The following is a 23224-nucleotide window of genomic DNA, read 5'->3' as shown; positions in this document are numbered from 1 at the left end:
GAGAGTTGAGACCCGTGTAATGCGTACCATGCAATATGACTTCAAAGGGTCTTCATTTGCTCACCGAACCTCTCCAATCCTATCACTGCTGCGTTTATGCCCCTGTACACACGCTTGATTCTCTTTCGGAGACATAGCAATCCATAGGTTTTAAGATACTTACTAGTCAGGTACATTCTTAGGCGTTTAATATGCGGTGTTGAGTCCATTTCTTTGAGCAAGGAGTAGCTCTTGTCTATTCCATATTTGACTTAAGGAACTTTATCTGTGCTCATTTCAATCTCTGGTTTTATGCAGCACCCCAACTGACCTTTACCCTTAAGCAAGCATAAGTTGGTTTTCTAAATTTGAGACCCTGTTCTGTTCTGTAATTCAGTTCCTGTGTAGCCAAGTTTACATTCCGTGTATTAATGATATCTTATGATGTTTCTTTTCTGTGTGACTTATTTCAGTTAGAATCATCATACCTGAATCCACTCATTGTGCTGCTACGGGCCTGATGACACAGATTTCATTGCTGAGTGATATTGCTTTGTAAGTAAATACCACAACTTCTTTATCCATTTTTCACTTTCTGAGATGTTGAACTTGTACTGTAAACGAGGTTCTTGTAAACAGAGCCGTTCGAAAGTTTGGGGTGGCTGTGTCTTTTTGATTTTAATTTCCCTAAGCTATAGGACCATAAGTGGCAGTGCACTAGGCTCTGTTGCTTTGTTTTTTAGATGTTTCAGGAAACACCATACACTTCTCCCCAGTGTCTGTTGGCAATTTACATCCCGCCCATCAGCATAACAAGGCTCCCAGTTCTCCATGGCCTGTCCTGCCTTTCTGGATTTTACACTTTTTTCAGATGGCCCTTTTGACCGGGGGGAAGTGAGACTTCATTGTAGTGCAGATTTCCTTTGCAAGCTTGCTTGGTTGGCCAAAAAGGGCGTATGCGTTTTTTCCTGAATATATTCAGGAAAAAACGCATACGCCCTTTTTGGCCAAGTGCATCATTGTGGACGTTCTGCCTCTTTTCCTATGCTTTCAATGCAATTCCAGTCTACCTCCTGAAATCGGTTTCCTGCAATTCTGCCCCGCTTTCAAGTCCTCTTGGCAGCCTTACTTCAGTCTATTTTTGGACGATAGCTGTCATTTATAAGTCTGCAGGTTTGTGAATTACAGTGCCCCTGAGCTCCTTTCTTCAACTCGCTTTCTTGTGACCTGGCCGCAACACCGCAGGATGGCTTCAGGCCCTAATCTGGTTCTGGCACGGCACGCTGAGCCTTTGGTTAATTCCTCTTCCTGGTGAGAAATGAGAGTTAAATTTGCCCGTCCAGACACCTCCAGCTAGTCTCTCATTGGTTCTCGCTATTCCTGTTCATCTTCCGCAGAAATTGCAAACTGGGCCAAACAGGAGGTTAAAGGGACTGACTCTCCAAGTCGGGAGAGTGTTAGTAAAGCGTCTGGAATTTTGCACCCGAGTACCAGGGGAGGAAAACTGAGACATATTTGAACACATCTCCCGATCACATGGTTGATCATACTCTAGGTTCCACATGCATGTTTTAGCTGAAGGAAGAATACCTTAAACCTGGAGAGTTGAGACCCGTGTAATGCGTACCATGCAATATGACTTCAAAGGGTCTTCATTTGCTCACCGAACCTCTCCAATCCTATCACTGCTGCGTTTATGCCCCTGTACACACGCTTGATTCTCTTTCGGAGACATAGCAATCCATAGGTTTTAAGATACTTACTAGTCAGGTACATTCTTAGGCGTTTAATATGCGGTGTTGAGTCCATTTCTTTGAGCAAGGAGTAGCTCTTGTCTATTCCATATTTGACTTAAGGAACTTTATCTGTGCTCATTTCAATCTCTGGTTTTATGCAGCACCCCAACTGACCTTTACCCTTAAGCAAGCATAAGTTGGTTTTCTAAATTTGAGACCCTGTTCTGTTCTGTAATTCAGTTCCTGTGTAGCCAAGTTTACATTCCGTGTATTAATGATATCTTATGATGTTTCTTTTCTGTGTGACTTATTTCAGTTAGAATCATCATACCTGAATCCACTCATTGTGCTGCTACGGGCCTGATGACACAGATTTCATTGCTGAGTGATATTGCTTTGTAAGTAAATACCACAACTTCTTTATCCATTTTTCACTTTCTGAGATGTTGAACTTGTACTGTAAACGAGGTTCTTGTAAACAGAGCCGTTCGAAAGTTTGGGGTGGCTGTGTCTTTTTGATTTTAATTTCCCTAAGCTATAGGACCATAAGTGGCAGTGCACTAGGCTCTGTTGCTTTGTTTTTTAGATGTTTCAGGAAACACCATACACTTCTCCCCAGTGTCTGTTGGCAATTTACATCCCGCCCATCAGCATAACAAGGCTCCCAGTTCTCCATGGCCTGTCCTGCCTTTCTGGATTTTACACTTTTTTCAGATGGCCCTTTTGACCGGGGGGAAGTGAGACTTCATTGTAGTGCAGATTTCCTTTGCAAGCTTGCTTGGTTGGCCAAAAAGGGCGTATGCGTTTTTTCCTGAATATATTCAGGAAAAAACGCATACGCCCTTTTTGGCCAAGTGCATCATTGTGGACGTTCTGCCTCTTTTCCTATGCTTTCAATGCAATTCCAGTCTACCTCCTGAAATCGGTTTCCTGCAATTCTGCCCCGCTTTCAAGTCCTCTTGGCAGCCTTACTTCAGTATATTTTTGGACGATAGCTGTCATTTATAACTCTGCAGGTTTGTGAATTACAGTGCCCCTGAGCTCCTTTCTTCAACTCGCTTTCTTTTGAGCTGGCCGCAACACCGCAGGATGGCTTCAGGCCCTAATCTGGTTCTGGTACGGCACGCTGAGCCTTTGGTTATTTCCTCTTCCTGTTGGGAAATGAGAGTTAAATTTGCCCGTCCAGACACCTCCAGCTAGCCTCTCATTGGTTCTCGCTATTCCTGTTCATCTTCCGCAGAAATTGCAAACTGTGCCAAACAGGAGGTTAAAGGCGCTGACTCTCCAAGTGGGGAGAGTGTTAGTAAAGCGTCTGGAATGTTGCACCCGAGTACCAGGGGAGGAAAACTGAGACATATTTGAACACGTCTCCCGATCACATGGTTGATCATACTCTGGGTTCCACATGCATGTTTTATCTGAAGGAAGAATACCTAAAACCTGGGTAGTTGAAACCCGTGGAATGGGTACCATGCAATATGACTTCAAAGGGTCTTCATTTGCTCACCAAACCTCTCCAATCCTATCACTGCTGCGTTTATGCCCCTGTACATATGCTTGATTCTCTTTCGGAGACATAGCAATCCATAGGTTTTAAGATACTTACTAGTCAGGTACATTCTTAGGCGTTTAATATGCGGTGTTGAGTCCATTTTGTTGAGCAAGGAGTAGCTCTTGTCTATTCCATATTTGACTTAAGGAACTTTATCTGTGCTCATTTCAATCTCTGGTTTTATGCAACACCCCAACTCACCTTTCCCCTTAAGCAAGCATAAGTTGGTTTTCTAAATTTGAGACCCTGTTCTGTTCTGTAATTCAGTTCCTGTGTAGCCAAGTTTACATTCCGTGTATTAGTGATATCTTATGATGTTTCTTTTTCTGTGTGACTTACTTCAGTTAGAATCATCATACCTGAATCCACTCATTGTGCTGCTAAGGGCCTGATGACACAGATTTCATTGCTGAGTGATATTGCTTTGTAAGTAAATACCACAACTTCTTTATCCATTTTTCACTTTCTGCGATGTTGAACTTGTACTGTAAACGAGGTTCTTGTAAACAGAGCCGTTCCAAACTTTGGGGTGGCTGTGTCTTTTTGATTTTAATTTCCCTAAGCTATAGGACCATAAGTGGAAGTGCCCTAGGTTCTGTTGCTTTGTTTTTTAGATGTTTCAGGAAACACCATACACTTCTCCCGAGTGGTTGTTGGCAATTTACATCCCGCCCATCAGCATAACAAGGCTCCCAGTTCTCCATGGCCTGTCCTGCCTTTCTGGATTTTACACTTTTTTCAGATGGCCCTTTTGACCTGGGGGAAGTGAGACTTCATTGTAGTGCAGATTTCCTTTGCAAGCTTGCTTGGTTGGCCAAAAAGGGCGTATGCGTTTTTTCCTGAATATATTCAGGAAAAAACGCATACGCCCTTTTTGGCCAAGTGCATCATTGTGGACGTTCTGCCTCTTTTCCTATGCTTTCAATGCAATTCCAGTCTACCTCCTGAAATCGGTTTCCTGCAATTCTGCCCCGCTTTCAAGTCCTCTTGGCAGCCTTACTTCAGTCTATTTTTGGACGATAGCTGTCATTTATAAGTCTGCAGGTTTGTGAATTACAGTGCCCCTGAGCTCCTTTCTTCAACTCGCTTTCTTGTGACCTGGCCGCAACACCGCAGGATGGCTTCAGGCCCTAATCTGGTTCTGGCACGGCACGCTGAGCCTTTGGTTAATTCCTCTTCCTGGTGAGAAATGAGAGTTAAATTTGCCCGTCCAGACACCTCCAGCTAGTCTCTCATTGGTTCTCGCTATTCCTGTTCATCTTCCGCAGAAATTGCAAACTGGGCCAAACAGGAGGTTAAAGGGACTGACTCTCCAAGTCGGGAGAGTGTTAGTAAAGCGTCTGGAATGTTGCACCCGAGTACCAGGGGAGGAAAACTGAGACATATTTGAACACATCTCCCGATCACATGGTTGATCATACTCTAGGTTCCACATGCATGTTTTAGCTGAAGGAAGAATACCTTAAACCTGGAGAGTTGAGACCCGTGTAATGCGTACCATGCAATATGACTTCAAAGGGTCTTCATTTGCTCACCGAACCTCTCCAATCCTATCACTGCTGCGTTTATGCCCCTGTACACACGCTTGATTCTCTTTCGGAGACATAGCAATCCATAGGTTTTAAGATACTTACTAGTCAGGTACATTCTTAGGCGTTTAATATGCGGTGTTGAGTCCATTTCTTTGAGCAAGGAGTAGCTCTTGTCTATTCCATATTTGACTTAAGGAACTTTATCTGTGCTCATTTCAATCTCTGGTTTTATGCAGCACCCCAACTGACCTTTACCCTTAAGCAAGCATAAGTTGGTTTTCTAAATTTGAGACCCTGTTCTGTTCTGTAATTCAGTTCCTGTGTAGCCAAGTTTACATTCCGTGTATTAATGATATCTTATGATGTTTCTTTTCTGTGTGACTTATTTCAGTTAGAATCATCATACCTGAATCCACTCATTGTGCTGCTACGGGCCTGATGACACAGATTTCATTGCTGAGTGATATTGCTTTGTAAGTAAATACCACAACTTCTTTATCCATTTTTCACTTTCTGAGATGTTGAACTTGTACTGTAAACGAGGTTCTTGTAAACAGAGCCGTTCGAAAGTTTGGGGTGGCTGTGTCTTTTTGATTTTAATTTCCCTAAGCTATAGGACCATAAGTGGCAGTGCACTAGGCTCTGTTGCTTTGTTTTTTAGATGTTTCAGGAAACACCATACACTTCTCCCCAGTGTCTGTTGGCAATTTACATCCCGCCCATCAGCATAACAAGGCTCCCAGTTCTCCATGGCCTGTCCTGCCTTTCTGGATTTTACACTTTTTTCAGATGGCCCTTTTGACCGGGGGGAAGTGAGACTTCATTGTAGTGCAGATTTCCTTTGCAAGCTTGCTTGGTTGGCCAAAAAGGGCGTATGCGTTTTTTCCTGAATATATTCAGGAAAAAACGCATACGCCCTTTTTGGCCAAGTGCATCATTGTGGACGTTCTGCCTCTTTTCCTATGCTTTCAATGCAATTCCAGTCTACCTCCTGAAATCGGTTTCCTGCAATTCTGCCCCGCTTTCAAGTCCTCTTGGCAGCCTTACTTCAGTATATTTTTGGACGATAGCTGTCATTTATAACTCTGCAGGTTTGTGAATTACAGTGCCCCTGAGCTCCTTTCTTCAACTCGCTTTCTTTTGAGCTGGCCGCAACACCGCAGGATGGCTTCAGGCCCTAATCTGGTTCTGGTACGGCACGCTGAGCCTTTGGTTATTTCCTCTTCCTGTTGGGAAATGAGAGTTAAATTTGCCCGTCCAGACACCTCCAGCTAGCCTCTCATTGGTTCTCGCTATTCCTGTTCATCTTCCGCAGAAATTGCAAACTGTGCCAAACAGGAGGTTAAAGGCGCTGACTCTCCAAGTGGGGAGAGTGTTAGTAAAGCGTCTGGAATGTTGCACCCGAGTACCAGGGGAGGAAAACTGAGACATATTTGAACACGTCTCCCGATCACATGGTTGATCATACTCTGGGTTCCACATGCATGTTTTATCTGAAGGAAGAATACCTAAAACCTGGGTAGTTGAAACCCGTGGAATGGGTACCATGCAATATGACTTCAAAGGGTCTTCATTTGCTCACCAAACCTCTCCAATCCTATCACTGCTGCGTTTATGCCCCTGTACATATGCTTGATTCTCTTTCGGAGACATAGCAATCCATAGGTTTTAAGATACTTACTAGTCAGGTACATTCTTAGGCGTTTAATATGCGGTGTTGAGTCCATTTCGTTGAGCAAGGAGTAGCTCTTGTCTATTCCATATTTGACTTAAGGAACTTTATCTGTGCTCATTTCAATCTCTGGTTTTATGCAACACCCCAACTCACCTTTCCCCTTAAGCAAGCATAAGTTGGTTTTCTAAATTTGAGACCCTGTTCTGTTCTGTAATTCAGTTCCTGTGTAGCCAAGTTTACATTCCGTGTATTAGTGATATCTTATGATGTTTCTTTTTCTGTGTGACTTACTTCAGTTAGAATCATCATACCTGAATCCACTCATTGTGCTGCTAAGGGCCTGATGACACAGATTTCATTGCTGAGTGATATTGCTTTGTAAGTAAATACCACAACTTCTTTATCCATTTTTCACTTTCTGCGATGTTGAACTTGTACTGTAAACGAGGTTCTTGTAAACAGAGCCGTTCCAAACTTTGGGGTGGCTGTGTCTTTTTGATTTTAATTTCCCTAAGCTATAGGACCATAAGTGGAAGTGCCCTAGGTTCTGTTGCTTTGTTTTTTAGATGTTTCAGGAAACACCATACACTTCTCCCGAGTGGTTGTTGGCAATTTACATCCCGCCCATCAGCATAACAAGGCTCCCAGTTCTCCATGGCCTGTCCTGCCTTTCTGGATTTTACACTTTTTTCAGATGGCCCTTTTGACCTGGGGGAAGTGAGACTTCATTGTAGTGCAGATTTCCTTTGCAAGCTTGCTTGGTTGGCCAAAAAGGGCGTATGCGTTTTTTCCTGAATATATTCAGGAAAAAACGCATACGCCCTTTTTGGCCAAGTGCATCATTGTGGACGTTCTGCCTCTTTTCCTATGCTTTCAATGCAATTCCAGTCTACCTCCTGAAATCGGTTTCCTGCAATTCTGCCCCGCTTTCAAGTCCTCTTGGCAGCCTTACTTCAGTCTATTTTTGGACGATAGCTGTCATTTATAACTCTGCAGGTTTGTGAATTACAGTGCCCCTGAGCTCCTTTCTTCAACTCGCTTTCTTGTGACCTGGCCGCAACATCGCAGGATGGCTTCAGGCCCTAATCTGGTTCCGGCACGGCACGCTGAGCCTTTGGTTATTTCCTCTTCCTGGTGGGAAATGAGAGTTAAATTTGCCCGTCCAGACACCTCCAGCTAGTCTCTCATTGGTTCTCGCTATTCCTGTTCATCTTCCACAGAAATTGCAAACTGGGCCAAACAGGAGGTTAAAGGGACTGACTCTCCAAGTCGGGAGAGTGTTAGTAAAGCGTCTGGAATGTTGCACCCGAGTACCAGGGTACAAAAACTGAGACATATTTGAACACGTCTCCCGATCACATGGTTGATCATACTCTAGGTTCCACATGCATGTTTTAGCTGAAGGAAGAATACCTTAAACCTGGGTAGTTGAAACCCGTGTAACGGGTACCATGCAATATGACTTCAAAGGGTCTTCATTTGCTCACCGAACCTCTCCAATCCTATCACTGCTGCGTTTATGCCCCTGTACACATGTTTGATTCTCTTTCGGAGACATAGCAATCCATAGGTTTTAAGATACTTACTAGTCAGGTACATTCTTAGGCGTTTAATATGCGGTGTTGAGTCCATTTCGTTGAGCAAGGAGTAGTTCTTGTCTATTCCATATTTGACTTAAGGAACTTTATCTGTGCTCATTTCAATCTCTGGTTTTATGCAGCACCCCAACTCACCTTTCCCCTTAAGCAAGCATAAGTTGGTTTTCTAAATTTGAGTCCCTGTTCTGTTCTGTAATTCAGTTCCTGTGTAGCCAAGTTTACATTCCGTGTACTACTGATATCTTATGATGTTTCTTTTTCTGTGTGACTTACTTCAGTTAGAATCATCATACCTGAATCCACTCATTGTGCTGCTAAGTGCCTGATGACACAGATTTCATTGCTGAGTGATATTGCTTTGTAAGTAAATACCACAACTTCTTTATCCATTTTTCACTTTCTGCGATGTTGAACTTGTACTGTAAACGAGGTTCTTGTAAACAGAGCCGTTCCAAACTTTGGGGTGGCTGTGTCTTTTTGATTTTAATTTCCCTAAGCTATAGGACCATAAGTGGAAGTGCCCTAGGCTCTGTTGCTTTGTTTTTTAGATGTTTCAGGAAACACCATACACTTCTCCCAAGTGTCTGTTGGCAATTTACATCCCGCCCATCAGCATAACAAGGCTCCCAGTTCTCAATGGCCTGTTGCCTTTCTGGATTTTACACTTTTTTCAGATGGCCCTTTTGACCGGGGGGAAGTGAGACTTCATTGTAGTTCAGATATCCTTTGCAAGCTTGCTTGGTTGGCCAAAAAGGGCGTATGCGTTTTTTCCTGAATATATTCAGGAAAAAACGCATACGCCCTTTTTGGCCAAGTGCATCATTGTGGACGTTCTGCCTCTTTTCCTATGCTTTCAATGCAATTCCAGTCTACCTCCTGAAATCGGTTTCCTGCAATTCTGCCCCGCTTTCAAGTCCTCTTGGCAGCCTTACTTCAGTCTATTTTTGGACGATAGCTGTCATTTATAACTCTGCAGGTTTGTGAATTACAGTGCCCCTGAGCTCCTTTCTTCAACTCGCTTTCTTTTGAGCTGGCCGCAACACCGCAGGATGGCTTCAGGCCCTAATCTGGTTCCGGTACGGCACGCTGAACCTTTGGTTATTTCCTCTTCCTGGTGGGAAATGAGAGTTAAATTTGCCCGTCCAGACACCTGCAGCTAGCCTCTCATTGGTTCTCGCTATTCCTGTTCATCTTCCGCAGAAATTGCAAACTGGGCCAAACAGGAGGTTAAAGGCGCTGACTCTCCAAGTCGGGAGAGTGTTAGTAAAGCGTCTGGAATGTTTCACCCGAGTACCAGGGGAGGAAAACTGAGACATATTTGAACACGTCTCCCGTTCACATGGTTGATCATACTTGGGTTCCACATGCATGTTTTAGCTGAAGGAAGAATACCTTAAACCTGGAGAGTTCAGACCCGTGTAATGGGTACCATGCAATATGACTTCAAAGGGTCTTCATTTGCTCACCGAACCTCTCCAATCCTATCACTGCTGCGTTTATGCCCCTGTACACACGCTTGATTCTCTTTTGGAAACATAGCAATCCATAGGTTTTAAGATACTTACTAGTCAGGTACATTCTTAGGCGTTTAATATGGGGTGTTGAGTCCATTTCGTTGAGCAAGGAGTAGCTCTTGTCTATTCCATATTTGGCTTAAGGAACTTTATCTGTGCTCATTTCAATCTCTGCTTTTATGCAGCACCCCAACTCACCTTTCCCCTTAAGCAAGCATAAGTTGGTTTTCTAAATTTGAGACCCTGTTCTGTTCTGTAATTCAGTTCCTGTGTAGCCAAGTTTACATTCCGTGTATTACTGATATCTTATGATGTTTCTTTTCTGTGTGACTTATTTCAGTTAGAATCATCATACCTGAATCCACTCATTGTGCTGCTACGGGCCTGATGACACAGATTTCATTGTTGAGTGATATTGCTTTGTAAGTAAATACCACAACTTCTTTATCCATTTTTCACTTTCTGCGATGTTGAACTTGTACTGTAAACGAGGTTCTTGTAAACAGAGCCGTTCCAAACTTTGGGGTGGCTGTGTCTTTTTGATTTTAATTTCCCTAAGCTATAGGACCATAAGTGGCAGTGCCCTAGGCTCTGTTGCTTTGTTTTTTAGATGTTTCAGGAAACACCATACACTTCTCCCGAGTGTCTGTTGGCAATTTACATCCCGCCCATCAGCATAACAAGGCTCCCAGTTCTCCATGGCCTGTCCTGCCTTTCTGGATTTTACACTTTTTTTCAGATGGCCCTTTTGACCGGGGGGAAGTGAGACTTCATTGTAGTGCAGATTTCCTTTGCAAGCTTGCTTGGTTGGCCAAAAAGGGCGTATGCGTTTTTTCCTGAATATATTCAGGAAAAAACGCATACGCCCTTTTTGGCCAAGTGCATCATTGTGGACGTTCTGCCTCTTTTCCTATGCTTTCAATGCAATTCCAGTCTACCTCCTGAAATCGGTTTCCTGCAATTCTGCCCCGCTTTCAAGTCCTCTTGGCAGCCTTACTTCAGTATATTTTTTGACGATAGCTGTCCTTTATAACTCTGCAGGTTTGTGAATTACAGTGCCCCTGAGCTCCTGTCTTCAACTCGCTTTCTTTTGAGCTGGCCGCAACACCGCAGGATGGCTTCAGGCCCTAATCTGGTTCCGGTGCGGCACGCTGAGCCTTTGGTTATTTCCTCTTCCTGGTGGGAAATGAGAGTTAAATTTGCCCGTCCAGACACCTCCAGCTAGTCTCTCATTGGTTCTCGCTATTCCTGTTCATCTTCCGCAGAAATTGCAAACTGGGCCAAACAGGAGGTTAAAGGCGCTGACTCTCCAAGTGGGGAGAGTGTTAGTAAAGCGTCTGGAATGTTGCACCCGAGTACCAGGGGAGGAAAACTGAGACATATTTGAACACGTCTCCCGTTCACATGGTTGATCATACTTGGGTTCCACATGCATGTTTTAGCTGAAGGAAGAATACCTTAAACCTGGAGAGTTCAGACCCGTGTAATGGGTACCATGCAATATGACTTCAAAGGGTCTTCATTTGCTCACCGAACCTCTCCAATCCTATCACTGCTGCGTTTATGCCCCTGTACACACGCTTGATTCTCTTTTGGAAACATAGCAATCCATAGGTTTTAAGATACTTACTAGTCAGGTACATTCTTAGGCGTTTAATATGGGGTGTTGAGTCCATTTCGTTGAGCAAGGAGTAGCTCTTGTCTATTCCATATTTGGCTTAAGGAACTTTATCTGTGCTCATTTCAATCTCTGCTTTTATGCAGCACCCCAACTCACCTTTCCCCTTAAGCAAGCATAAGTTGGTTTTCTAAATTTGAGACCCTGTTCTGTTCTGTAATTCAGTTCCTGTGTAGCCAAGTTTACATTCCGTGTATTACTGATATCTTATGATGTTTCTTTTCTGTGTGACTTATTTCAGTTAGAATCATCATACCTGAATCCACTCATTGTGCTGCTACGGGCCTGATGACACAGATTTCATTGCTGAGTGATATTGCTTTGTAAGTAAATACCACAACTTCTTTATCCATTTTTCACTTTCTGCGATGTTGAACTTGTACTGTAAACGAGGTTCTTGTAAACAGAGCCGTTCCAAACTTTGGGGTGGCTGTGTCTTTTTGATTTTAATTTCCCTAAGCTATAGGACCATAAGTGGCAGTGCCCTAGGCTCTGTTGCTTTGTTTTTTAGATGTTTCAGGAAACACCATACACTTCTCCCCAGTGTCTGTTGGCAATTTACATCCCGCCCATCAGCATAACAAGGCTCCCAGTTCTCCATGGCCTGTCCTGCCTTTCTGGATTTTACACTTTTTTTAGATGGCCCTTTTGACCGGGGGGAAGTGAGACTTCATTGTAGTGCAGATTTCCTTTGCAAGCTTGCTTGGTTGGCCAAAAAGGGCGTATGCGTTTTTTCCTGAATATATTCAGGAAAAAACGCATACGCCCTTTTTGGCCAAGTGCATCATTGTGGACGTTCTGCCTCTTTTCCTATGCTTTCAATGCAATTCCAGTCTACCTCCTGAAATCGGTTTCCTGCAATTCTGCCCCGCTTTCAAGTCCTCTTGGCAGCCTTACTTCAGTCTATTTTTGGACGATAGCTGTCATTTATAACTCTGCAGGTTTGTGAATTACAGTGCCCCTGAGCTCCTTTCTTCAACTCGCTTTCTTGTGACCTGGCCGCAACACCGCAGGATGGCTTCAGGCCCTAATCTGGTTCCGGCACGGCACGCTGAGCCTTTGGTTATTTCCTCTTCCTGGTGGGAAATGAGAGTTAAATTTGCCCGTCCAGACACCTCCAGCTAGTCTCTCATTGGTTCTCGCTATTCCTGTTCATCTTCCGCAGAAATTGCAAACTGGGCCAAACAGGAGGTTAAAGGCGCTGACTCTCCAAGTGGGGAGAGTGTTAGTAAAGCGTCTGGAATGTTGCACCCGAGTACCAGGGGAGGAAAACTGAGACATATTTGAACACGTCTCCCGTTCACATGGTTGATCATACTTGGGTTCCACATGCATGTTTTAGCTGAAGGAAGAATACCTTAAACCTGGAGAGTTAAGACCCGTGTAATGGGTACCATGCAATATGACTTCAAAGGGTCTTCATTTGCTCACCGAACCTCTCCAATCCTATCACTGCTGCGTTTATGCCCCTGTACACATGCTTGATTCTCTTTTGGAGACATAGCAATCCATAGGTTTTCCGATACTTACTAGTCAGGTACATTCTTAGGCGTTTAATATGCGGTGTTGAGTCCATTTCGTTGAGCAAGGAGTAGCTCTTGTCTATTCCATATTTGACTTAAGGAACTTTATCTGTGCTCATTTCAATCTCTGGTTTTATGCAGCACCCCAACTCACCTTTACCCTTAAGCAAGCATAAGTTGGTTTTCTAAATTTGAGACCCTGTTCTGTTCTGTAATTCAGTTCCTGTGTAGCCAAGTTTACATTCCGTGTATTACTGATATCTTATGATGTTTCTTTTTCTGTGTGACTTATTTCAGTTAGAATCATCATACCTGAATCCACTCATTGTGATGCTAAGGGCCTGATGACTTAGATTTCATTGCTGAGTGATATTGCTTTGTAAGTAAATACCACAACTTCTTTATCCATTTTTCACTTTCTGCGATGTTGAACTTGTACTGTAAACCAGGTTCTTGTAAACAGAGGCGTCCCAAACTTTGGGGTGGCTGTGTCTTTTTGATTTTAATTTCCCTAAGTTATAGGACCATAAGTGGCAGTGCCCTAGGCTCTGTTGCTTTGTTTTTTAGATGTTTCAGGAAACACCATACACTTCTCCCGAGTGTCTGTTGGCAATTTACATCCCACCCATCAGCATAACAAGGCTCCCAGTTCTCCATGGCCTGTCCTGCCTTTCTGGATTTTACACTTTTTTCAGATGGCCCTTTTGACCGGGGGGAAGTGAGACTTCATTGTAGTGCAGATTTCCTTTGCAAGCTTGCTTGGTTGGCCAAAAAGGGCGTATGCGTTTTTTCCTGAATATATTCAGGAAAAAACGCATACGCCCTTTTTGGCCAAGTGCATCATTGTGGACGTTCTGCCTCTTTTCCTATGCTTTCAATGCAATTCCAGTCTACCTCCTGAAATCGGTTTCCTGCAATTCTGCCCCGCTTTCAAGTCCTCTTGGCAGCCTTACTTCAGTCTATTTTTGGACGATAGCTGTCATTTATAACTCTGCAGGTTTGTGAATTACAGTGCCCCTGAGCTCCTTTCTTCAACTCGCTTTCTTGTGACCTGGCCGCAACACCGCAGGATGGCTTCAGGCCCTAATCTGGTTCTGGCACGGCACGCTGAGCCTTTGGTTAATTCCTCTTCCTGGTGGGAAATGAGAGTTAAATTTGCCCGTCCAGACACCTCCAGCTAGCCTCTCATTGGTTCTCGCTATTCCTGTTCATCTTCCGCAGAAATTGCAAACTGGGCCAAACAAGAGGTTAAAGGGACTGACTCTCCAAGTGGGGAGAGTGTTAGTAAAGCGTCTGGAATGTTGCACCCGAGTACCAGGGGAGGAAAACTGAGACATATTTGAACACGTCTCCCGATCACATGGTTGATCATACTCTAGGTTCCACATGCATGTTTTAGCTGAAGGAAGAATACCTTAAACCTGGGTAGTTGAAACCCGTGGAATGGGTACCATGCAATATGACTTCAAAGGGTCTTCATTTGCTCACCGAACCTCTCCAATCCTATCACTGCTGCGTTTATGCCCCTGTACACATGCTTGATTCTCTTTCGGAGACATAGCAATCCATAGGTTTTAAGATACTTACTAGTCAGGTACATTCTTAGGCGTTTAATATGCGGTGTTGAGTCCATTTCGTTGAGCAAGGAGTAGCTCTTGTCTATTCCATATTTGACTTAAGGAACTTTATCTGTGCTCATTTCAATCTCTGGTTTTATGCAGCACCCCAACTCACCTTTACACTTAAGCAAGCATAAGTTGGTTTTCTAAATTTGAGACCCTGTTCTGTTTTGGAATTCAGTTCCTGTGTAGCCAAGTTTACATTCCGTGTATTAGTGATATCTTATGATGTTTCTTTTTCTGTGTGACTTATTTCAGTTAGAATCATCATACCTGAATCCACTCATTGTGCTGCTAAGGGCCTGATGACATAGATTTCATTGCTGAGTGATATTGCTTTGTAAGTAAATACCACAACTTCTTTATCCATTTTTCACTTTCTGCGATGTTGAACTTGTACTGTAAACGAGGTTCTTGTAAACAGAGCCGTTCCAAACTTTGGGGTGGCTGTGTCTTTTTGATTTTAATTTCCCCAAGCTATAGGACCATAAGTGGAAGTGCCCTAGGTTCTGTTGCTTTGTTTTTTAGATGTTTCAGGAAACAGCATATACTTCTCCCGAGTGGTTGTTGGCAATTTACATCCCGCCCATCAGCATAACAAGGCTCCCAGTTCTCCATGGCCTGTCCTGACTTTCTGGATTTTACACTTTTTTCAGATGGCCCTTTTGACCGGGGGGAAGTGAGACTTCATTGTAGTGCAGATTTCCTTTGCAAGCTTGCTTGGTTGGCCAAAAAGGGCGTATGCGTTTTTTCCTGAATATATTCAGGAAAAAACGCATACGCCCTTTTTGGCCAAGTGCATCATTGTGGACGTTCTGCCTCTTTTCCTATGCTTTCAGTGCAATTCCAGTCTACCTCCTGAAATCGGTTTCCTGCAATTCTGCCCCGCTTTCAAGTCCTCTTGGCAGCCTTACTTCAGTCTATTTTTGGACGATAGCTGTCATTTATAAGTCTGCAGGTTTGTGAATTACAGTGCCCCTGAGCTCCTTTCTTCAACTCGCTTTCTTGTGACCTGGCCGCAACACCGCAGGATGGCTTCAGGCCCTAATCTGGTTCTGGCACGGCACGCTGAGCCTTTGGTTAATTCCTCTTCCTGGTGAGAAATGAGAGTTAAATTTGCCCGTCCAGACACCTCCAGCTAGTCTCTCATTGGTTCTCGCTATTCCTGTTCATCTTCCGCAGAAATTGCAAACTGGGCCAAACAGGAGGTTAAAGGGACTGACTCTCCAAGTCGGGAGAGTGTTAGTAAAGCGTCTGGAATGTTGCACCCGAGTACCAGGGGAGGAAAACTGAGACATATTTGAACACATCTCCCGATCACATGGTTGATCATACTCTAGGTTCCACATGCATGTTTTAGCTGAAGGAAGAATACCTTAAACCTGGAGAGTTGAGACCCGTGTAATGCGTACCATGCAATATGACTTCAAAGGGTCTTCATTTGCTCACCGAACCTCTCCAATCCTATCACTGCTGCGTTTATGCCCCTGTACACACGCTTGATTCTCTTTCGGAGACATAGCAATCCATAGGTTTTAAGATACTTACTAGTCAGGTACATTCTTAGGCGTTTAATATGCGGTGTTGAGTCCATTTCTTTGAGCAAGGAGTAGCTCTTGTCTATTCCATATTTGACTTAAGGAACTTTATCTGTGCTCATTTCAATCTCTGGTTTTATGCAGCACCCCAACTGACCTTTACCCTTAAGCAAGCATAAGTTGGTTTTCTAAATTTGAGACCCTGTTCTGTTCTGTAATTCAGTTCCTGTGTAGCCAAGTTTACATTCCGTGTATTAATGATATCTTATGATGTTTCTTTTCTGTGTGACTTATTTCAGTTAGAATCATCATACCTGAATCCACTCATTGTGCTGCTACGGGCCTGATGACACAGATTTCATTGCTGAGTGATATTGCTTTGTAAGTAAATACCACAACTTCTTTATCCATTTTTCACTTTCTGAGATGTTGAACTTGTACTGTAAACGAGGTTCTTGTAAACAGAGCCGTTCGAAAGTTTGGGGTGGCTGTGTCTTTTTGATTTTAATTTCCCTAAGCTATAGGACCATAAGTGGCAGTGCACTAGGCTCTGTTGCTTTGTTTTTTAGATGTTTCAGGAAACACCATACACTTCTCCCCAGTGTCTGTTGGCAATTTACATCCCGCCCATCAGCATAACAAGGCTCCCAGTTCTCCATGGCCTGTCCTGCCTTTCTGGATTTTACACTTTTTTCAGATGGCCCTTTTGACCGGGGGGAAGTGAGACTTCATTGTAGTGCAGATTTCCTTTGCAAGCTTGCTTGGTTGGCCAAAAAGGGCGTATGCGTTTTTTCCTGAATATATTCAGGAAAAAACGCATACGCCCTTTTTGGCCAAGTGCATCATTGTGGACGTTCTGCCTCTTTTCCTATGCTTTCAATGCAATTCCAGTCTACCTCCTGAAATCGGTTTCCTGCAATTCTGCCCCGCTTTCAAGTCCTCTTGGCAGCCTTACTTCAGTATATTTTTGGACGATAGCTGTCATTTATAACTCTGCAGGTTTGTGAATTACAGTGCCCCTGAGCTCCTTTCTTCAACTCGCTTTCTTTTGAGCTGGCCGCAACACCGCAGGATGGCTTCAGGCCCTAATCTGGTTCTGGTACGGCACGCTGAGCCTTTGGTTATTTCCTCTTCCTGTTGGGAAATGAGAGTTAAATTTGCCCGTCCAGACACCTCCAGCTAGCCTCTCATTGGTTCTCGCTATTCCTGTTCATCTTCCGCAGAAATTGCAAACTGTGCCAAACAGGAGGTTAAAGGCGCTGACTCTCCAAGTGGGGAGAGTGTTAGTAAAGCGTCTGGAATGTTGCACCCGAGTACCAGGGGAGGAAAACTGAGACATATTTGAACACGTCTCCCGATCACATGGTTGATCATACTCTGGGTTCCACATGCATGTTTTATCTGAAGGAAGAATACCTAAAACCTGGGTAGTTGAAACCCGTGGAATGGGTACCATGCAATATGACTTCAAAGGGTCTTCATTTGCTCACCAAACCTCTCCAATCCTATCACTGCTGCGTTTATGCCCCTGTACATATGCTTGATTCTCTTTCGGAGACATAGCAATCCATAGGTTTTAAGATACTTACTAGTCAGGTACATTCTTAGGCGTTTAATATGCGGTGTTGAGTCCATTTCGTTGAGCAAGGAGTAGCTCTTGTCTATTCCATATTTGACTTAAGGAACTTTATCTGTGCTCATTTCAATCTCTGGTTTTATGCAACACCCCAACTCACCTTTCCCCTTAAGCAAGCATAAGTTGGTTTTCTAAATTTGAGACCCTGTTCTGTTCTGTAATTCAGTTCCTGTGTAGCCAAGTTTACATTCCGTGTATTAGTGATATCTTATGATGTTTCTTTTTCTGTGTGACTTACTTCAGTTAGAATCATCATACCTGAATCCACTCATTGTGCTGCTAAGGGCCTGATGACACAGATTTCATTGCTGAGTGATATTGCTTTGTAAGTAAATACCACAACTTCTTTATCCATTTTTCACTTTCTGCGATGTTGAACTTGTACTGTAAACGAGGTTCTTGTAAACAGAGCCGTTCCAAACTTTGGGGTGGCTGTGTCTTTTTGATTTTAATTTCCCTAAGCTATAGGACCATAAGTGGAAGTGCCCTAGGTTCTGTTGCTTTGTTTTTTAGATGTTTCAGGAAACACCATACACTTCTCCCGAGTGGTTGTTGGCAATTTACATCCCGCCCATCAGCATAACAAGGCTCCCAGTTCTCCATGGCCTGTCCTGCCTTTCTGGATTTTACACTTTTTTCAGATGGCCCTTTTGACCTGGGGGAAGTGAGACTTCATTGTAGTGCAGATTTCCTTTGCAAGCTTGCTTGGTTGGCCAAAAAGGGCGTATGCGTTTTTTCCTGAATATATTCAGGAAAAAACGCATACGCCCTTTTTGGCCAAGTGCATCATTGTGGACGTTCTGCCTCTTTTCCTATGCTTTCAATGCAATTCCAGTCTACCTCCTGAAATCGGTTTCCTGCAATTCTGCCCCGCTTTCAAGTCCTCTTGGCAGCCTTACTTCAGTCTATTTTTGGACGATAGCTGTCATTTATAACTCTGCAGGTTTGTGAATTACAGTGCCCCTGAGCTCCTTTCTTCAACTCGCTTTCTTGTGACCTGGCCGCAACATCGCAGGATGGCTTCAGGCCCTAATCTGGTTCCGGCACGGCACGCTGAGCCTTTGGTTATTTCCTCTTCCTGGTGGGAAATGAGAGTTAAATTTGCCCGTCCAGACACCTCCAGCTAGTCTCTCATTGGTTCTCGCTATTCCTGTTCATCTTCCACAGAAATTGCAAACTGGGCCAAACAGGAGGTTAAAGGGACTGACTCTCCAAGTCGGGAGAGTGTTAGTAAAGCGTCTGGAATGTTGCACCCGAGTACCAGGGTACGAAAACTGAGACATATTTGAACACGTCTCCCGATCACATGGTTGATCATACTCTAGGTTCCACATGCATGTTTTAGCTGAAGGAAGAATACCTTAAACCTGGGTAGTTGAAACCCGTGTAACGGGTACCATGCAATATGACTTCAAAGGGTCTTCATTTGCTCACCGAACCTCTCCAATCCTATCACTGCTGCGTTTATGCCCCTGTACACATGTTTGATTCTCTTTCGGAGACATAGCAATCCATAGGTTTTAAGATACTTACTAGTCAGGTACATTCTTAGGCGTTTAATATGCGGTGTTGAGTCCATTTCGTTGAGCAAGGAGTAGTTCTTGTCTATTCCATATTTGACTTAAGGAACTTTATCTGTGCTCATTTCAATCTCTGGTTTTATGCAGCACCCCAACTCACCTTTCCCCTTAAGCAAGCATAAGTTGGTTTTCTAAATTTGAGTCCCTGTTCTGTTCTGTAATTCAGTTCCTGTGTAGCCAAGTTTACATTCCGTGTACTACTGATATCTTATGATGTTTCTTTTTCTGTGTGACTTACTTCAGTTAGAATCATCATACCTGAATCCACTCATTGTGCTGCTAAGTGCCTGATGACACAGATTTCATTGCTGAGTGATATTGCTTTGTAAGTAAATACCACAAATTCTTTATCCATTTTTCACTTTCTGCGATGTTGAACTTGTACTGTAAACGAGGTTCTTGTAAACAGAGCCGTTCCAAACTTTGGGGTGGCTGTGTCTTTTTGATTTTAATTTCCCTAAGCTATAGGACCATAAGTGGAAGTGCCCTAGGCTCTGTTGCTTTGTTTTTTAGATGTTTCAGGAAACACCATACACTTCTCCCAAGTGTCTGTTGGCAATTTACATCCCGCCCATCAGCATAACAAGGCTCCCAGTTCTCAATGGCCTGTTGCCTTTCTGGATTTTACACTTTTTTCAGATGGCCCTTTTGACCGGGGGGAAGTGAGACTTCATTGTAGTTCAGATATCCTTTGCAAGCTTGCTTGGTTGGCCAAAAAGGGCGTATGCGTTTTTTCCTGAATATATTCAGGAAAAAACGCATACGCCCTTTTTGGCCAAGTGCATCATTGTGGACGTTCTGCCTCTTTTCCTATGCTTTCAATGCAATTCCAGTCTACCTCCTGAAATCGGTTTCCTGCAATTCTGCCCCGCTTTCAAGTCCTCTTGGCAGCCTTACTTCAGTCTATTTTTGGACGATAGCTGTCATTTATAACTCTGCAGGTTTGTGAATTACAGTGCCCCTGAGCTCCTTTCTTCAACTCGCTTTCTTTTGAGCTGGCCGCAACACCGCAGGATGGCTTCAGGCCCTAATCTGGTTCCGGTACGGCACGCTGAACCTTTGGTTATTTCCTCTTCCTGGTGGGAAATGAGAGTTAAATTTGCCCGTCCAGACACCTCCAGCTAGCCTCTCATTGGTTCTCGCTATTCCTGTTCATCTTCCGCAGAAATTGCAAACTGGGCCAAACAGGAGGTTAAAGGCGCTGACTCTCCAAGTCGGGAGAGTGTTAGTAAAGCGTCTGGAATGTTTCACCCGAGTACCAGGGGAGGAAAACTGAGACATATTTGAACACGTCTCCCGTTCACATGGTTGATCATACTTGGGTTCCACATGCATGTTTTAGCTGAAGGAAGAATACCTTAAACCTGGAGAGTTCAGACCCGTGTAATGGGTACCATGCAATATGACTTCAAAGGGTCTTCATTTGCTCACCGAACCTCTCCAATCCTATCACTGCTGCGTTTATGCCCCTGTACACACGCTTGATTCTCTTTTGGAAACATAGCAATCCATAGGTTTTAAGATACTTACTAGTCAGGTACATTCTTAGGCGTTTAATATGGGGTGTTGAGTCCATTTCGTTGAGCAAGGAGTAGCTCTTGTCTATTCCATATTTGGCTTAAGGAACTTTATCTGTGCTCATTTCAATCTCTGCTTTTATGCAGCACCCCAACTCACCTTTCCCCTTAAGCAAGCATAAGTTGGTTTTCTAAATTTGAGACCCTGTTCTGTTCTGTAATTCAGTTCCTGTGTAGCCAAGTTTACATTCCGTGTATTACTGATATCTTATGATGTTTCTTTTCTGTGTGACTTATTTCAGTTAGAATCATCATACCTGAATCCACTCATTGTGCTGCTACGGGCCTGATGACACAGATTTCATTGTTGAGTGATATTGCTTTGTAAGTAAATACCACAACTTCTTTATCCATTTTTCACTTTCTGCGATGTTGAACTTGTACTGTAAACGAGGTTCTTGTAAACAGAGCCGTTCCAAACTTTGGGGTGGCTGTGTCTTTTTGATTTTAATTTCCCTAAGCTATAGGACCATAAGTGGCAGTGCCCTAGGCTCTGTTGCTTTGTTTTTTAGATGTTTCAGGAAACACCATACACTTCTCCCGAGTGTCTGTTGGCAATTTACATCCCGCCCATCAGCATAACAAGGCTCCCAGTTCTCCATGGCCTGTCCTGCCTTTCTGGATTTTACACTTTTTTTCAGATGGCCCTTTTGACCGGGGGGAAGTGAGACTTCATTGTAGTGCAGATTTCCTTTGCAAGTTTGCTTGGTTGGCCAAAAAGGGCGTATGCGTTTTTTCCTGAACATATTCAGGAAAAAACGCATACGCCCTTTTTGGCCAAGTGCATCATTGTGGACGTTCTGCCTCTTTTCCTATGCTTTCAATGCAATTCCAGTCTACCTCCTGAAATCGGTTTCCTGCAATTCTGCCCCGCTTTCAAGTCCTCTTGGCAGCCTTACTTCAGTCTATTTTTGGACGATAGCTGTCATTTATAACTCTGCAGGTTTGTGAATTACAGTGCCCCTGAGCTCCTTTCTTCAACTCGCTTTCTTTTGAGCTGGCCGCAACACCGCAGGATGGCTTCAGGCCCTAATCTGGTTCCGGTACGGCACGCTGAACCTTTGGTTATTTCCTCTTCCTGGTGGGAAATGAGAGTTAAATTTGCCCGTCCAGACACCTCCAGCTAGCCTCTCATTGGTTCTCGCTATTCCTGTTCATCTTCCGCAGAAATTGCAAACTGGGCCAAACAGGAGGTTAAAGGCGCTGACTCTCCAAGTCGGGAGAGTGTTAGTAAAGCGTCTGGAATGTTTCACCCGAGTACCAGGGGAGGAAAACTGAGACATATTTGAACACGTCTCCCGTTCACATGGTTGATCATACTTGGGTTCCACATGCATGTTTTAGCTGAAGGAAGAATACCTTAAACCTGGAGAGTTCAGACCCGTGTAATGGGTACCATGCAATATGACTTCAAAGGGTCTTCATTTGCTCACCGAACCTCTCCAATCCTATCACTGCTGCGTTTATGCCCCTGTACACACGCTTGATTCTCTTTTGGAAACATAGCAATCCATAGGTTTTAAGATACTTACTAGTCAGGTACATTCTTAGGCGTTTAATATGGGGTGTTGAGTCCATTTCGTTGAGCAAGGAGTAGCTCTTGTCTATTCCATATTTGGCTTAAGGAACTTTATCTGTGCTCATTTCAATCTCTGCTTTTATGCAGCACCCCAACTCACCTTTCCCCTTAAGCAAGCATAAGTTGGTTTTCTAAATTTGAGACCCTGTTCTGTTCTGTAATTCAGTTCCTGTGTAGCCAAGTTTACATTCCGTGTATTACTGATATCTTATGATGTTTCTTTTCTGTGTGACTTATTTCAGTTAGAATCATCATACCTGAATCCACTCATTGTGCTGCTACGGGCCTGATGACACAGATTTCATTGTTGAGTGATATTGCTTTGTAAGTAAATACCACAACTTCTTTATCCATTTTTCACTTTCTGCGATGTTGAACTTGTACTGTAAACGAGGTTCTTGTAAACAGAGCCGTTCCAAACTTTGGGGTGGCTGTGTCTTTTTGATTTTAATTTCCCTAAGCTATAGGACCATAAGTGGCAGTGCCCTAGGCTCTGTTGCTTTGTTTTTTAGATGTTTCAGGAAACACCATACACTTCTCCCGAGTGTCTGTTGGCAATTTACATCCCGCCCATCAGCATAACAAGGCTCCCAGTTCTCCATGGCCTGTCCTGCCTTTCTGGATTTTACACTTTTTTTCAGATGGCCCTTTTGACCGGGGGGAAGTGAGACTTCATTGTAGTGCAGATTTCCTTTGCAAGCTTGCTTGGTTGGCCAAAAAGGGCGTATGCGTTTTTTCCTGAATATATTCAGGAAAAAACGCATACGCCCTTTTTGGCCAAGTGCATCATTGTGGACGTTCTGCCTCTTTTCCTATGCTTTCAATGCAATTCCAGTCTACCTCCTGAAATCGGTTTCCTGCAATTCTGCCCCGCTTTCAAGTCCTCTTGGCAGCCTTACTTCAGTATA

The 23224-nt window shown here is 43.7% G+C and overlaps 1 long non-coding RNA gene across 7 annotated transcripts in view; it reads left to right on the top strand.

Moving 5' to 3' along the window:
* The window catches only part of LOC307181287, a 405967-nt gene that overhangs the window by 263299 nt on the left and 119444 nt on the right, over window positions 1–23224 (top strand). The window contains exon 8 of one of the 7 annotated variants that reach the window (XR_013826329.1): window positions 8351–8428. The exons of 5 other annotated variants lie outside the window; for them this stretch is intronic. This is a non-coding gene — a long non-coding RNA (uncharacterized lncRNA). Of the gene's footprint in view, window positions 1–8350; window positions 8429–23224 lie in introns of those variants that run through there. One more of the 7 variants, XR_013826330.1, reaches the window with a different exon arrangement.

Source organism: Stenella coeruleoalba (assembly GCF_951394435.1).
Source record: "Stenella coeruleoalba genome assembly, contig: scaffold_166, whole genome shotgun sequence".
Classification (NCBI taxonomy): Eukaryota; Metazoa; Chordata; class Mammalia; order Artiodactyla; family Delphinidae; genus Stenella; species Stenella coeruleoalba.
This window is presented reverse-complemented; position numbering and strand designations above follow the sequence as displayed.